Raw genomic sequence first — 15,579 nt, 5'->3', positions numbered from 1 at the left:
CTAGTGTAGTTTTCATTTCAGTTATCGTATTGTTCATCTCGGTTTGTTTTTTAGTTCTTCTAGGTCTTTGTTAAACATTTCTTGCATCTTCTCAATCTTTGCTTCTATTCTTTTTCTGAGGTCCTGGATCATCTTCACTATCATTATTCTGAATTCTTTTTCTGGAAGGTTGGCTATCTCCACTTCATTTAATTGTTTTTCTGGGATTTTATCTTGTTCCTTCATGTGGTATATAGCCCTCTGCCTTTTCATCTTGTCTATCTTTCTGTGAATGTGGTTTTTATTCCACAGGCTGCAGGACTGTAGTTCTTCTTGCTTCTGCTGTCTGCCCTATAGTGGATGAGGCTACCTAAGAGGCTTGATGGGAGGGACTGGTGGTGGGTAGAGCTGACTATTCCTCTGGTGGGCAGAGGCAGTAAAACTTTAATCCAGTTGACTGTTGATGGGTGGGACAACAGTTGATGGGTTCCCTCCCTGTTGGTTGTTTGGCCTGAGGCAACCCAACACTGGAGCCTACCTGGGCTCTTTGGTGGGGCTAATGACAGACTCTGGGAGGCCACATGCCAAGGAGTACTTCCCAGAACTTCTGCTGCCAGTTTCCTTGTCCCCGCGGTGAAACAGAGCCACCCCTCGCCTCTGCAGGAGACCCTCCAACACTAGCAGGTAGGTCTGGTTCAGTCTCCCCTGGGGTCACTGCTCCTTCCCCTGGGTCCCGATGTGCACACTACTTTGTGTGTGCCCTCCAAGAGTGGAGTCTCTGTTTCCCCCAGTCCTGTCAAAGTCCTGCAATCAATTCCCACTAGGCTTCAAAGTCTGATTCTCTAGGAATTCCTCCTCCCGTTGCCGGACCCCCAGGTTGGGAAGCCTGGCATGGGGCTCAGAACTTCCACTCCAGTGGGTGGACTTCTGTGGTATAAGTGTTCGCCAGTCTGAGTCACACACCCACCAGTTATGGGATATGATTTTACTGTGATTGCGCCCCTCCTACCGTCTCATTGTGGCTTCTCCTTTGTCTTTGGATGTGAAGTATCTTTTTTGGTGAGTTCCAGTGTCTTCCTGTTGATTATTGTTCAGCAGCTAGTTGTGATTCTGGTGTTCTCACAGGAGGGAGTGAGAGCACGTCCTTCTACTCCGCCATCTTGTTTTCGACATCTGTCTGTCGCATTCTTGGCAACCATTTTCTCCCAGTCTGTAGGCTGACTTTTCACTTCGTTTATGGTTTCCTTTACTGTGCAAAAGCTTATAAGTTGGATTATGTCCCATTTGTTATTTTTGCTTTTATTTCTACTGCCTTAGGAGATTGACCTAAGAAAACATTGATACGATTTATGTCAGAGAATGTTTTGCCTGTGTGTCCTCTTCTTGGAGTTTTATGGTGTCATGTCTTATATTTGAGTCTTTAATAGGCTGACGCAATTTTTAAAAATTCAAGTGAAAGATCACATTGCTTTACATGGGGAGAAGACACATTCAAAACATATGTTTCATTCACTTTGGTAACCAATAAGAACTGTGTCCACGTACAGAGCAAAGGAAACATGTCCAAGAAACGTTTTTCTTTTCTTACTTGATTAGAAATAAAAGTCACTTGATCTTTTCTCTTCCATCCTAGTCACAACTAAGTTTTAAGAAAATCCAGGTCATATTGATAAGTCCAGGTCAATACTGCTTTTTGCAAGATCAGAAATGTTCCCACATTACATTCTTTAGGTTTCAAAAAGCCTACTGTACTTATTCTCCTGGAATAGTGTGAAATAACCCTTTCCCTGAATGAAAAGCTTCTTTCTACAGTTCTTTCTTCTGAAACAAGGCTTTCCTTTTCTGAGCCCTGAACTGGAATAATTTCCTGGGGATCCCTCTTATCTAGGGGGATTGTAGTGAGGTCACTGCCTGAGCTGATTTCAGTTCATTTTTTTGAGATGAATTGTATGAATGCCTTCACAAGTCATCTTTTAAAGGGATAGACTTGCATAAAAATAAAACCACCAGATTTCTTCATACAGTATAATGAGGTCTTGACATTCCAGAGATTTGGTACCTAAATGCATAGACACTCAATGAATGTTTGTTGGAAGGAAGGCTGGTGGAAAGGAAGAAAGGAAGGGAGGGAAAGTTAGAAAAAAATTTTTTTTTCACTGGAGATAGGTTTGATTTTTAATTGGGAAAAGGAATGTGAAATTTATTGTTGTTATACTTGCGAACCCAGAATATAATTTATGATGACTTAGAAGTAATTGCCTTTTATCTACATTTTAATGCAAAAACAGTCATTGGACAAGATGCAGAAAAACAATTTACCTATATTTTATACATGTTTTGTTCAAAACACCAGAATCCAAAAAAAAAAAAAAACCCAGAATCTATAAGAAATGTTGAAGAATTTCTTTGTGGTTATTATACTCATAAAATGTGTGCATTTGAGCTTTGCTTCTGGACAGACATGTTCTGCTTGACAGTCTCTTTTGAGATCGCTTGCTGAGCACATATATTTTTCCTTTTGCTGATTTTAATGTCTCTGTAGTTTGCTTGGTGGCTGTTGTAGTAAGAGACTAGCTTCTAACCTATCCAAAGGAGGCTAAGATGAACAATCAGAAATAAGATTGACCAAAAACAACAGCTGGGGGACAGTGGCTGTCCCACACTTTTTTTTTTTTAAATAAATGTATTTATTTATTTATTTTTGGCTGCGTTGGGTCTTCGTTGCTGTGTGCGGGCTTTCTCTAGTTGTGGCGAGTGTGGGCTACTCTTTGTTGCGGTGTGTGGGCTTCTCATTGCGGTGGCTTCTCTTCTTGCAGAGTACGGGCTTTAGGCGCATGGGCTTCAGTAGTTGTGGCACACAGGCTCAGTAGTTGTGGCTCACGGGCTGTAGAGCACAGGCTCAGTAGCTGTGGCGCATGGGCTTAGTTGCTCCACGGCATGTGATATCTTCCTGGACCAGGGCTCGAACCCGTGTCCCCTGCATTGGCAGGCGGATTCTTAACCACTGTGCCACCAGGGAAGCCCTGTCCCACACTTTTGATCCCAAGATTTCTTAGGGTATGTCTCACTCTGGCAAAAAAAGAAAAACTCGGAACACCAAGAGGGCCAAGGGAGAGGGAACATGGGTGGCTGCCAGCCTGGGCAAATGCATTCCTTTTGGTTGAGCCAAATTCATGAGGGTAGAAGACCAGATCCTAGCTTGAGGCCCAAACCCTGATGAGTCAGAACAAGTGTTCAGGACCTCAAGGGCCTGGTAGGCAATGGTGGGCAAAGATTTGGATGTCCTGAACTTGCCTACATTGTGGAGGTGGGGTGCAGTGGGTAATTTTTTTTCTTTTTCTGCTTTTTGGTATTAACTGTATTCTCTTTAATAATCACATACATTACTTACAAAAAGGAAAAAACCCTAGGTTTTATGTATTCACTGACTAAATTTCAAAATCAGTATGGATTTGCTCCTTTTCTAGGAAGTATGGTGTTTTCATTTAATAGATTGCCGTTAGTGTACTTTAGAAGCAGCATCCAGTTTGATGCAGATATTTCAAGGTTTAAATAACTTAATGAATAAGGTTTAGTTGATGCAAGGTACCCCTTCTTTCTCAGGGGACTGTTCCTCACCTCAATACCTTATGAATATCAATGGAGCATTATGGGATAGCCTAGAAACAGGCACAGTTATGTCAGTATGATTTACGGCTAACTTGGCACTTGACATCAATGTAAAGGAGGGGCGGGCAGTTCATTAAATGGTGCCAGGGAAATTGATTCTTCATATAGAAAATAAAGTAGATCTGGACTTCATTTCATACACAGAAGTCAATTTCAGGTGGATTAAGAGACATAAACATGAAAGGCAAAACGTTTACACTTATGGGAGAAAATATAGAATAGTTTTACGACTTTAGAGGAGAGAAGGGTATTACATGAGACACAAAAAGTGCTAGCCAGAAAGCAAGAGATTGGTCATTGGACTACCTTAAAATCAAGGACATTACTTCATCAAAAGACATCACTAAAAGAGTTGGGAGAGGCAGAAGCCATGAACTGGGAGAAAGTATTTGACTTACATATAACTGACAAATAATGAGGAAACAGGAAATCATCCTTCAGACAGTGAGACCCCACTTCATCAAAAGATACTGTAAAATGAGTGAAAAATCAGGACATAAATACTAGAGGGAGATATTTGCCATGCATATAGCTGACAAATTATTAAAGGGGGTGAAAAGCACTCTGTAGAAAAATGAAAAAAGCCTTTAATAGAAATTACACAGAAATAGAAATGTGAATGGTCAATAAAAATATGAAAATGCTTAGCTTCATTAATAATCAGGAAAATGCAAATTAAAACCACCAGAGGATACTATTTCCCACTCCCCAGAGTGGGAAAAACTTTAAAGTCAAAAAGTCAAGTAAGAATGTGGAACAACAGGAACTCTTAGACACTGTTGGTGGCAGTGTGAATCAGGGCAGCCACTTTGGAGAACCCTGCAGTCTTGTCAGGAAGTGTTGAAGCTGTGTGTGATCTATAGCCTAGTCATTCAGCTCCTGGCCCACACCTTAGGGCAGTGGTTCTCAACCCTTCCTTATGTTAGAATCTAAAAATGAGCATGTCAGAAATAGGCCTTATCCCAGACATGTGGTTACCAAGTTGTATGCGTAGGTGCTCAGGGGCACCACCACAAACCCACAGAGGACCGTGGGGTATTTTGCATATTCGAGGGAACACTGTGATACTTGGCATCTGCTGGACACTGTGTGAACTACTAACTCAAGATAGTTCAGTTCACAGTTTCCTTGTTAGACTTGCTCCACTCTTTTCTATTATGCAATATTTTGCAAAGCTAGATTTTTCAGTGGTTGCTCTAATAAAAAGCAGATAGGAAACCATAGGAAAATCAATGTGGAACAGGAAATGAAAATGGCAGGGTTTGAGAAGTTGTACAGAGCCTAACAGGTGCACCTATCCCATTCGTAAGTAATTGTGGTTATTTAAGAATGAAATTAAAATATTTTTTCTTTCAATTTTTGCACATTAGTTTTTCAGACAGCTAGTACATCATTTGGACATAAAGACTTAGTAAGTTGTTTGGAACTAACTATTTAGAAAATGGAATTGTTTGGTATTTCTTTTGTCCTAGGAATGCCATTAAGAAAGTTTTGAGACATCAAGTGGATCTTGAACCAAGAATGTTTGAGAATCTCTGTCCCAAATTAGTTAACTCAGAATATTTGGAGTTGGAGTCTGTGTGTCTTTGTTTTTAAAAACTTCCCAGGTGATTCTAATGGCCCCTAGAGCTGAGAAGCACTGCTAGGGAAACTCTTACACATGTGACTGAGGATAGTGCTATTCAAAGTGTATCTGGGGACTAGCACTGGTTTGCACATTATTTCCTACAGGTCTTCGTCAGGATGTAGTTTATATTAATCACATGTTCAGTGAATAATGGTACAGTTTTTGTAATCCTTTTTTACCCCTATGTTACGTTTGTTCTGGTTAAATTTATTGAAATATAATTTTCTGTCTGTTAAATCTAATAATAAAAAATTGGATAATTGGATTCTGGTAAGGATACGGAGCAACATGAACTCTCGTTCATTGCTGGTGGGAATGCAAAATGCTAAAGCTATTTTGGAAGACAGTTTGGTGGTGTCTTACAAAACTAAACATACTCTTACCATATGATCCATTAATCATGATCCTTGGCATTTACCCAAAGGAGTTGAAAACTTATATCCACACAAAAACCTGCATATGGATATTTATAGCAGCTTTGTTCATAACTGCCAAAACTTGGAAGCAACCAAGGATGTCCTTCAATAAGGTGAATGGACGACTAAACTGTGGTACATCCAGACAATGGAATATTATTCAGTGCTAAAAGTAAGTGAGAGATCAAGCCAAGAAAAGACATGGAGGAACCTTAAATGCATATTACTAGATGAAAGAAGCCAATCTGAGAAGGCTCCATACTGTATGATTCCAACTATATGACATTTTGGAAGAGGCAAAGTTCTGGAGACCGTGAAAAAGTCAGTAGTTGGCAGGGGGATTGGAGGGTGGGAATGAATAGGTAGAGCACAGAGAGTTTTTAGGGCCGTGAAACTACTCCATATGATACTATAATGGTAGATACATGTCATTATGGCTATGTCCAAATCCACAGAATGTACCACACCAAGAGTGAACCCTAATGTAAACTGGAGTTTGAGTGATTATGATGTGTCAATGTAGGTTCATCAATTGTAGCAAAAGTACCTCTCTGTTGGGGGAGGCTATGCATGTGTGTGGGCAGGGAGTATATGGGAAATCTCTGTACTTTCCTCTCAATTTTGCTGTGTACCTAAAACTGCTCCAAAAAAAGTCTTTAAAAATCATTGGGGCTTATATTTTGTGCTTTTCTTCTAATATTTTTCTAGTAATTTACTATTTACATGGTTTTATTAAAATATAATTGACATACAACAAACTGCACATATTTAAAGTGTACAATTTGATGAATTTTGACATAAGTATAATTTGTGAAATTATTATCATGACCAAAATAATGAACTTATCCATCAGTGCCTAAAATGTTTTTGTGCCCCATCGTAATCCTTCCTTTTTCGCCTCCATACCGCTTCCTCAAGCTCCCCACAGACACACACACACACACACACACACACACACACACACACACACACACACACACACACACACACACACACACCCTCTCCTGGGTAACCACTCATCTGCTTTCTGTCACTGTAGATAAGTTTTATTGTCTAGAATTTCACATAAATGGAATCTTACAGTATGTACTCGTCTGGCTTATTTTGCTCAGCATAATTATTTTATGATTCAACCATGTTGCATGTATCAACAGTAGATTCCTTTTTATTTCTGAGTAGTATTCCATTGTATGAATATACCACTTTTTTTTTTTATCTATTCACCTGTTGATGGACATTTCAGTTGTTTTCAGTTTTGACTATTACAAATAAAGCTGTGAACATTTGTGTACAAATCTATATGGAATGAAATGGCTGGGTCATGTTGTAGGCGTATGCTTACAGTAACCCATTTTTATTGTATTTTGCAAAAGTGTTAGTCCACCAAGGATTGGACATAAAACTGTTTCTTCACAAAATGTATTTTGAGAAGTACTAGCCAGGGAGATGTGCAAAAAACTGGATGCAGTGGATCCAATCATCCCTTGTTAGGAGAATGGATTATTAAAATGGGGTATATATTTATTCAGAAGACTACTTTATAACAATGAAAATAGATGAACGATAGCTACACTAATCAAAATGGATAAATTGTAGAAATTTAAAGTTGAGTTTAAAAAGCAAATTGCAGTACTAACAATTCATCAAAAGTATACTATATTTACTGCATTCATTTTATATTTGTGGATAAGAATACATTATATATAGTGAACCTATCTTAATATAATCTTGTATTTATATTGTAATTTTGCAAATATTTTCAGTAAAATAAACATTTATCTGAGCTGCACAATTTGAAGAGGATGAAATTGGAATACACCCTCAGACGCTCAGTTTTAATAAGCAGCTACCATTGAAAGTTGATGTATGTACTATCATTCCTTTAGAATTTGTTTTATGGTTTATTTTAATACTTAAGTAAATAGGACTTAATTGCAAATTTGAAAAAAAAAAAAAAGCAAATTGCAAAAGAATGCCTATGGAATGATTCCATTATACAAATATAAAAAATAAACCATATTAAATAATGTTATTTACAAATTCATACATATATGGTAAACTATAAAGAAAAGCAGGAAAATGGTAAATACAAAATTTAGGATAGCGCTTACTTGGGGAGGTTGGGGTGTAGCGAGGGAGATAGGATGGGTAGACAGAAGCTTTTGAGGCTAATGGGTCATGGTCTATTTCTTAAACTACAGAAATTCATTTTGATGTTATTTTTTGTGCTTATATTTTGTTATAAATTTTCTCTTGTGTATATTCAATATATAACAACAAAATTTAGAAAAATCTCTGAACAGTTGAAAAAGGAGTTTGTTAAGCAAGACGGAAGGTACCAATTATGAACCATCAAGGATAGAAAAAAATCCAGGCTTTAAGTAAATATATATTTGAATGATAGGCTATTAGGTATTACATTTGGAAAAATCAGGGGCATTAAACCAATCATAGAATATTTAGTTAAGAAGTATAGAAAATATGGTATGTTATTTATTAGAATGATGCCTTGTAGCCCTGTAATATGATGATTAAATCAGTTAAGGATATGTGGTAGATGTTTAGAAAAACCTATGGTCAGTCACATCAAGCTAAAAATGCATGTTTTTAATTTTTGTGATAAATGAAAAATGGTTTACAGAATGAAAAATGAAAATCAAAAATTGGTAATGAAATAACCTATGTTTCCCAGATGGATGGAATTAACTGGGTAGGAGTTAGGTTAAAAAAGCCAGAAAAAAAATGGGGGAAGTTAAGAAAGAAAGAGTTGAAAATTCTCACCAAGAGAAGATAAAATGGAATTCTTTGATAAAATCAACCTTAGGGCCTATGCCTTGAGAAATTTCTGTGTTTTGTCTTTTTACATTTTTAATGGCTTAATAAGAAAAATGATACATCAGAGTTCCCTTTCTGGTAAGAGGTTCAGTATTTCAGAAATGTGTGGGGAGCTGCTCTCCATGGAGAGGTGAACGGCCTGCTGAGTCATGCACAGGCCTGGGAGAACCTTCACACAGGGACGCAGCCGCCTGTCAGTGTTGGGTGGGGAGAGAGGGTGGGGACCGATATTAATAAGCATTTACTGTGGATTTTATTTATACCTCTTATCTGATATCCTTACCTTTTAGACCTAGTCTGTTTTTATTTTTTTAAGGTAGACATTATTATGCATTTTCCACATTTGGTAACTGAGACATAGAAATTCAAAACCTTGCCAAAGATTGCAGAGGAGGCAGATTTAAACCCAAATACATTTGATTCCAAAGCTCACCTTTTTCCTACAATTAATAGCCAATACTTACAGTGAACTTACTGTATTTGTACCAAGAACTGCTCCAAGTGATACACAGATTTTCTCTAATCCTCACAACAACACTATCAGATAGAAATTATTATCCTCATTTTACAGATGAGAACACTGAGGCACGAATGTTAAGTAACTTCTTCATTGTCATACAATGAGTAAGTGGCAGAGTTGGTCCAGCTCAGGAGCCAATGTCTTTAACCTCTTTTGCCTCTTATGAGTACCTGTGCCTTTCAAGGATCAGGCTTCATTCTGTCAGGGAAACCTTATGGCTCCTAATAAGGTTTGAGCCATGTGAGTCATGGAAATGGATTTCTCCCAGCTGGTTACTTTTCGATTGTCTCACTTACAATGATCCCTTCTTTTCTAATTGGACCATACCCTCTAAGACACTTTGCTGCTGGAATATAGTGGTTTGGGAAATGTTTCTTAGGCAGTTCAAACAAGTTTAGCTAGTTTATTCCTATTTTTGTGTGTGTGTGCTTTATGAGGTCCTTTGGGCTTACTGTTTTCCTCAGAATAAGAATGAATCCTTAGTAGAGCTTTTAGTCCTCTTAAACTCTCAAACTTCATTCTTTAACTTGGACTTTCCTTAAGACTTAATTTAAAACAAATGGTAATTAAACATCATTTAAACCATTGATGGGATTATAACTTATATCCTTTCTACTCCAAAAGTATTTGAAGCAGATTAAAACAAAAGAAACCAATACAGTGGGGGTAAATACACCTCAAGAGTGTAGAGAAAACAGGAGATAGTTATACCAGAAACTTAAGTTATTTTAGTTCATTGCTACAGAGCATTTAACGCTGAATTTCCTGGCAGCTGAGGCAACAGAAATACAGTTGGTCAAATGATTTTTATTATATGTTCAAAGAAGATAAAGTAGCTCCTTGGGGAGGATGGGTTTTAGTGATAGGCCGTTTGACAATCCTTTCCTTCCTCCAAGTTAAATTATGTCTAAATATTCCCTGGAGCACTCAGCTCTTAGTGCTATAGTGGAGACTTTAAGGAACTGCCTCAGATAAGTCTTTAAAGACACGCCGTGGCTATGCTGTAATTCTTGCTTAGCAACACTTCAGTTTAGCTTTGCTCCTCTGGGGAAAGGCCAGGTTCTGGCTCACCTCCTCCTTTGTTCGGGTCTCTACTCAAAGGTCACCCCCTTCTCTGATCGTCCTCTCTAAATGAGGCTCCCTCTGTCCACACCTGCCTGACTATCCCTGCACTGTCCAACATGGAGGCCACTAGATATGTGACAATTAACATTGATTAGATTACATAAAATTAAAAATTTAATTCTTTGGTCATATTGCCCCATTTCAAAAGCTCATTAGCCACACGTGGACAATGGTTACCGTACTGGACAATACAGATGCATCATTGCAGAAAGTTCTATTGGGCAGTGCTGTTTTATACTCTTACTCTGGATTTCATTTTCTTTTTAGAACTTTTCCAACATTATGCTGCATGCTTACTGATTTATGTTCCACTAGAATGCTCCCAAAGGCAGAGATTTTTTTCTAGAATATTGCTAAATCCTCAGTGTCTAAAGCAGCGCCTGTTACAGTTCTCTGTAAGTACTTACTGAGTGAATGAACAAACGAATGAATAAATTTTAGTATTTCAAATAAGAATGTTTTGTCTAATGTCCTCGAGTGACCTAGTATACTGTTGTCACAATTTTTAAGATGAAAGAATGAAGATTCTGTAACCAAGGATCATATTTTAAAGATAATTTGATATTATTAAATATACTAGCCGAACTTTTGTCTTTCATATTGTGAAGGATAATAAGCATGAAAATTCCACTTAACAGTTAATATATTTTCCTGAACATGAAGGTAAAAAAATACCAATTTTCTTGGGATTAAAAGTCCTGCGGGGCTTCCCTGGTGGTGCAGTGGTTGAGAGTCCGCCTGCCGATGCAGGGGACACGGGTTCGTGCCCCGGTCCGGGAAGATCCCACATGCCAAGGAGCGGCTAGGCCCGTGAGCCATGGCCTCTGAGCCTGCGCATCCAGAGCCTGTGTTCCGCAACGGGAGAGGCCACAACAGTGAGAGGCCCACGTACCGTAAAACAAAACAAAAAAAGAAGTCCTATGAGTAGAATGAGAAAGCAAGGTACTTATTATATAGCTAAATGAACTTACACTAGCATGTGACTGAAAGCAACTGTGATACATTGTGATGGACTATATTAAAGGTGATAATTGTGCAATTATAGCTACACACATGATAGAAATCATAATACATTCTAAAATTGTATAGAAATGTCAGTTTACCTCAATTAATTTCAAATAAAACTATTCATGAAATGACTGCAGTGCCTAAAAGGAATTTGCTATCTGAACAAAATATAACTAGAAGCATGACTGCCCTAGGTTTGCCTATAAATAGACAGCAAAGCTAGTTTTGTGATTTCTGCCAAGTGTGCAGCTTCAATAGCCTTGGAAAAGATTGTCTCTCGTCTCTTGAGTCCAGCTTTGTTAGGAGATACTTGGAATGGTGGTGGAGGAGGGAGGTACCCGGCAGAGCCAGACAGGTCTGGTAAATCAGCTTCAACAATTAGCCAAATGATAGTTGTCAGTTGGCTGTCATGCCCAATTCCAGTTACCAACAATTAGGAATTGGGTAAAGAAGGAGTTTTTTCTCCTTCACCCTCCCTTTCTAAAATGCAGATATTTTCTGTAGTGTTAGTTCTTAGCGGATTTGCAAATGCAGATCATGGGGCATCTGTAGCCTGTGCTGGATTGGTATTATTTTTCTATTTCAAGTAAAAAAAAAAAAAAAAAAGCACCATGGTAAATGTCCTTGGATAACCTTGCATACTTTCAAATCAGGTCCAGTGAAGGGCCATGTTCCTCATAAAAATAATGACTAGGGGCTTCCCTGGTGGCACAGTGGTTGAGAGTCCGCCTGCTGATGCAGGGGACATGGGTTCGTGCCCTGGCCCGGGAAGATCCCACATGACGCGGAGCGGCTGGGCCCGTGAGCCATTACCACTGAGCCTGCACGTCCGGAGCCTGTGCTCCGCAACGGGAGAGGCCGCAATGGTGAGAGGCCCATGTACCGCAAAAAACAAACAAACAAAATAATAATAATGACTAACTTTGGAAACCCCCATGTTCAGTTAAGTTTTCTGAGCTACAATAAATATGAATTAAGGATTCATCAAAATGTTTATTTTTTCAATTTCAATTCTTGACTCTACTTTGAAGATCTATTCTGTGTATATGTCTAAAATTTTTTATTTCCTTTGGTGCAGGATCCAGAGTACAATTCTTAAAACTTTACATCAAGGGTGGAAAGATAAATTCACTTGCTATTAAGACATTAGGGGTTGTTTTAGCCACCAAGAGAGCATTGCCTCTGTGCTGAGAATAATGTGAGAACCATAGGTTGCCTAAGTCTGTTGATCTTACTTAGGCAGAGTTAAGAAAATGGCCCTGTGAAAGTTTTCTGTTACATAGATGTGGGAAAGTAGTTGTGAAAAAGAAGCAAGTTGACGTGCTTGACACACAGTTCATGCTAATTTGAAATTTTACCAATACTTAAGTATGATAGTCAGGGTTCCTTTGCCAGTGTGAGGGTCTACTGAAGACGTAACCAGGTCACCGTGGGGAGATGTGCTGCCAGATGTCTCCCCTCCAAAGATTTTTTAATGGGTAATGAATTCAGAATTGACCTCACAGAATCTGATCATCACTGATAGAAAAGCAAGGTAAACATCACTTCCAAAGACAATTTTTCATCTGTTCATAAATCTATATGCTTATTATCACATGTAGAAGCTTGGCTACTCAAATAAGAATTTCTTTCTGTCCTGAGACTGAGCAAGCCAAACACCAAGAGTATTCTGCTCTGAATAGATGAACATCAATACTGAAATATTTCTTTCTCAGTTGATGTTTAGGAATCATCTGTTGATTTTGATCCATGTAGAGATTCTAAGGAAGATAGTTTATTGAGACATAGGCTTGCAGGTTATTTTTTAATTTTCTGTTTCTGTAGTATAATTTGGAGATGAATACCAGATTGTCTTTAAAATCACTAAATCATAACTTTATGATGTCTCTTTTAATGATTAACCCAAACCTTTTCTGCCTTCAAGTTTGTAACAAATGTGAAACTGAGTTTCAGAGGTTAATTCCAGCCTTGTTTCTTTATGACCTGTACATAGTCCAGAAGCATCATTTTATGACACTTAAAATTTTAAAATGTATATCACATCATAAAGCCATAGCACTTCTAATTGAATAGTGACCCTTTGGTGTTCAAGTACACATGTTCTTTATAATTGTATGTGCCCGTATTTTATCAAACCTATCAAATTCTTGAGGGCAAAGACTACATTTATTTACCTAACTTTTTATTTTGAAATAACTCTAGACATAGAAAAAGTTGCAAAAATACTACACTGAATTTCATGTACCCTTTACACAGCTTCCCCAGATGTTAACATCTTACATAACCATAGTACAGTTATGGAAACCAGAAACTGACATTGCTACAATATTATTATCCAATATAAAGAATGTATTTCGGGACTTCCCTGGTGGTCCAGTGGTTAAGACTTCGCCTTCCAATGCAGGGAGCCATATTGTAACAAATTCAATAAAGACTTTAAAAATGGTCCACATCAAAAAAAAAGAAGAAGGGGGCTTCCCTGGTGGCGCAGTGGTTGAGAAATCTGCCTGCCAATGCAGGGGACATGGGTTCGAGCCCTGGTCCGGGAAGATCCCACATGCCGCAGAGCAACTAGGCCTGTGAGCCACAACTACTGAGCCTGCGCGTCCGGAGCCTGTGCTCCGCAACAAGAGAGGCCGCGATAGTGAGAGGCCCGCACACCGCGATGAAGAGTGGCCACCGCTTGCCACAACTAGAGAAAGCCCTCGCACAGAAACGAAGACCCAACACAGCCATAAATAAATTAAAAAATAAACTTAAATCATATGGGCTTCTAAGAAGACCTCTGCTTAAAACAAAAAAGAAAAAAAAGAATGTATTTCAGTTTTGCCAATTGTCCTAAAGTCTTTTTTTCAGGTCAGGGTCCAATCCAGGATCCCATTCTGCATTTAATTGTCATATTTTCTTAGTCTCATCTAGTCTGGAGGAGTCTTCCTCTATTTCTCCTGACCTTAATACTTTCGAAGAGTCCTGGCCAATAATTTTGTAGAATGTGCCCGTTTGGGTTTCCTTGATGTTTTCTTATAGTAAGAATTGGCCTACTCATTTTTGGCAGAAATACCACAGAAGTGACTCTGTTCTCCCCTCAGTGTGTTATACCAGAGGGTACACGATGTTAGTATTTCTTGTTGCTGCTGAGCTAACTTTTGGTCACTTAGTTAAGGTCTGCCAGGGTACTCCACTGATCAGTTACTATTTTTCCCATTGGAATTAATAAATATCTTGGGAGGACATGCTTTAAGACTATGCAAATATCCTGTTTCTCATCATAGTTTTTGCCTATTATTTTATATTCCACTGATAATCTTTACCTGCAACTATTATTACTTGGTGTTTGCCAAGTAATATGCTGATGTCAAGTAATGCTGATGTATTTGATTTCTATTAGAATTAAATGATTTGAATCCTACTGTAAAGAAGAGCTATTCCTTCTCTTATTTATTCAGTTATTATATCAATGTGGGCTCATGAATATTTATTTTATTCTATGGATTATAATTCATTACTATAACTATTTTGTTTCCCCAAATTATCCCATATTTAGCCCTTGGGAGCCCCTTCATGTAGGCTCTCATTTTTTTTTTTTTTTTTTTTTTGCGGTATGCGGGCCTCTCACTGTTGTGGCCTCTCCCGTTGAGGAGCACAGGCTCCGGATGCGCAGGATCAGTGGCCATGGCTCACGGGCCCAGCCGCTCCTTGGCATGTGGGGTCCTCCCGGACCGGGGCATGAACCCGTGTCCCCTGCATCGGCAGGCGGACTCTCAACCACTGCGCCACCAGGGAAGCCCCACATCATTTTTTTAAAAGCATTTTGTTACTTACTCTTTGGCACCACATGACGCACCAAGTTCGTTTTGCTCCAGTGAGAGACTCCATCATTTCTTCCAAGAGCCCTAGTTCTTTTAACTGGAGATTGATATTTAGAAACAAAATTTGGCCACAGAGTTTGCTGACAGAGCTAGGAAATCTGTACACACACACACACACACACACACACACACACACACACACACACACACACACACACAAGCACCTTTCTCTCTCCATCTATCGACCTATCTCCCTATTAAAGACTATCCTGATAATTCTAATTACAACCCAGTACCACTAGTTTCCTTCTAGACTTCTCCCTTTCCTTATTTGTAATGCCTTTCTCCAAGAGGGAGAAACCTGTCTTTCATTATCCATAATATATTTACTTATTTCCTCAGCCCTAGTATACATGTAAAGAAGTTTCAGAATTGTGAGTCCATAATCCCTGTGAGAAACAAATTTACTAACTATACTATAGTGTTTAGGTACAGTTCTTTTTGTTTTTAGCTTTACTGTGTATAGCAAAAATACTGATTTCCCCAATCAGTTTAGATCTTTTCTTCTCAACCTTTCAGTGTGGTCCTGTT

The 15,579-nt window shown here is 38.6% G+C and overlaps 1 protein-coding gene across 3 annotated transcripts in view; it reads left to right on the top strand.

Annotated features, from left to right (window-relative positions):
* Positions 1-15,579, top strand: part of BICD1 (BICD cargo adaptor 1) — a 196,842-nt gene that overhangs the window by 68,735 nt on the left and 112,528 nt on the right. The window lies entirely within an intron of this gene.

This window comes from Lagenorhynchus albirostris, chromosome 11 (genome assembly GCF_949774975.1).
Source record: "Lagenorhynchus albirostris chromosome 11, mLagAlb1.1, whole genome shotgun sequence".
NCBI lineage: Eukaryota > Metazoa > Chordata > Mammalia > Artiodactyla > Delphinidae > Lagenorhynchus > Lagenorhynchus albirostris.
Note: the sequence above shows the minus strand (reverse complement) of the source record. Positions and strands in the feature narration are given on the sequence as shown.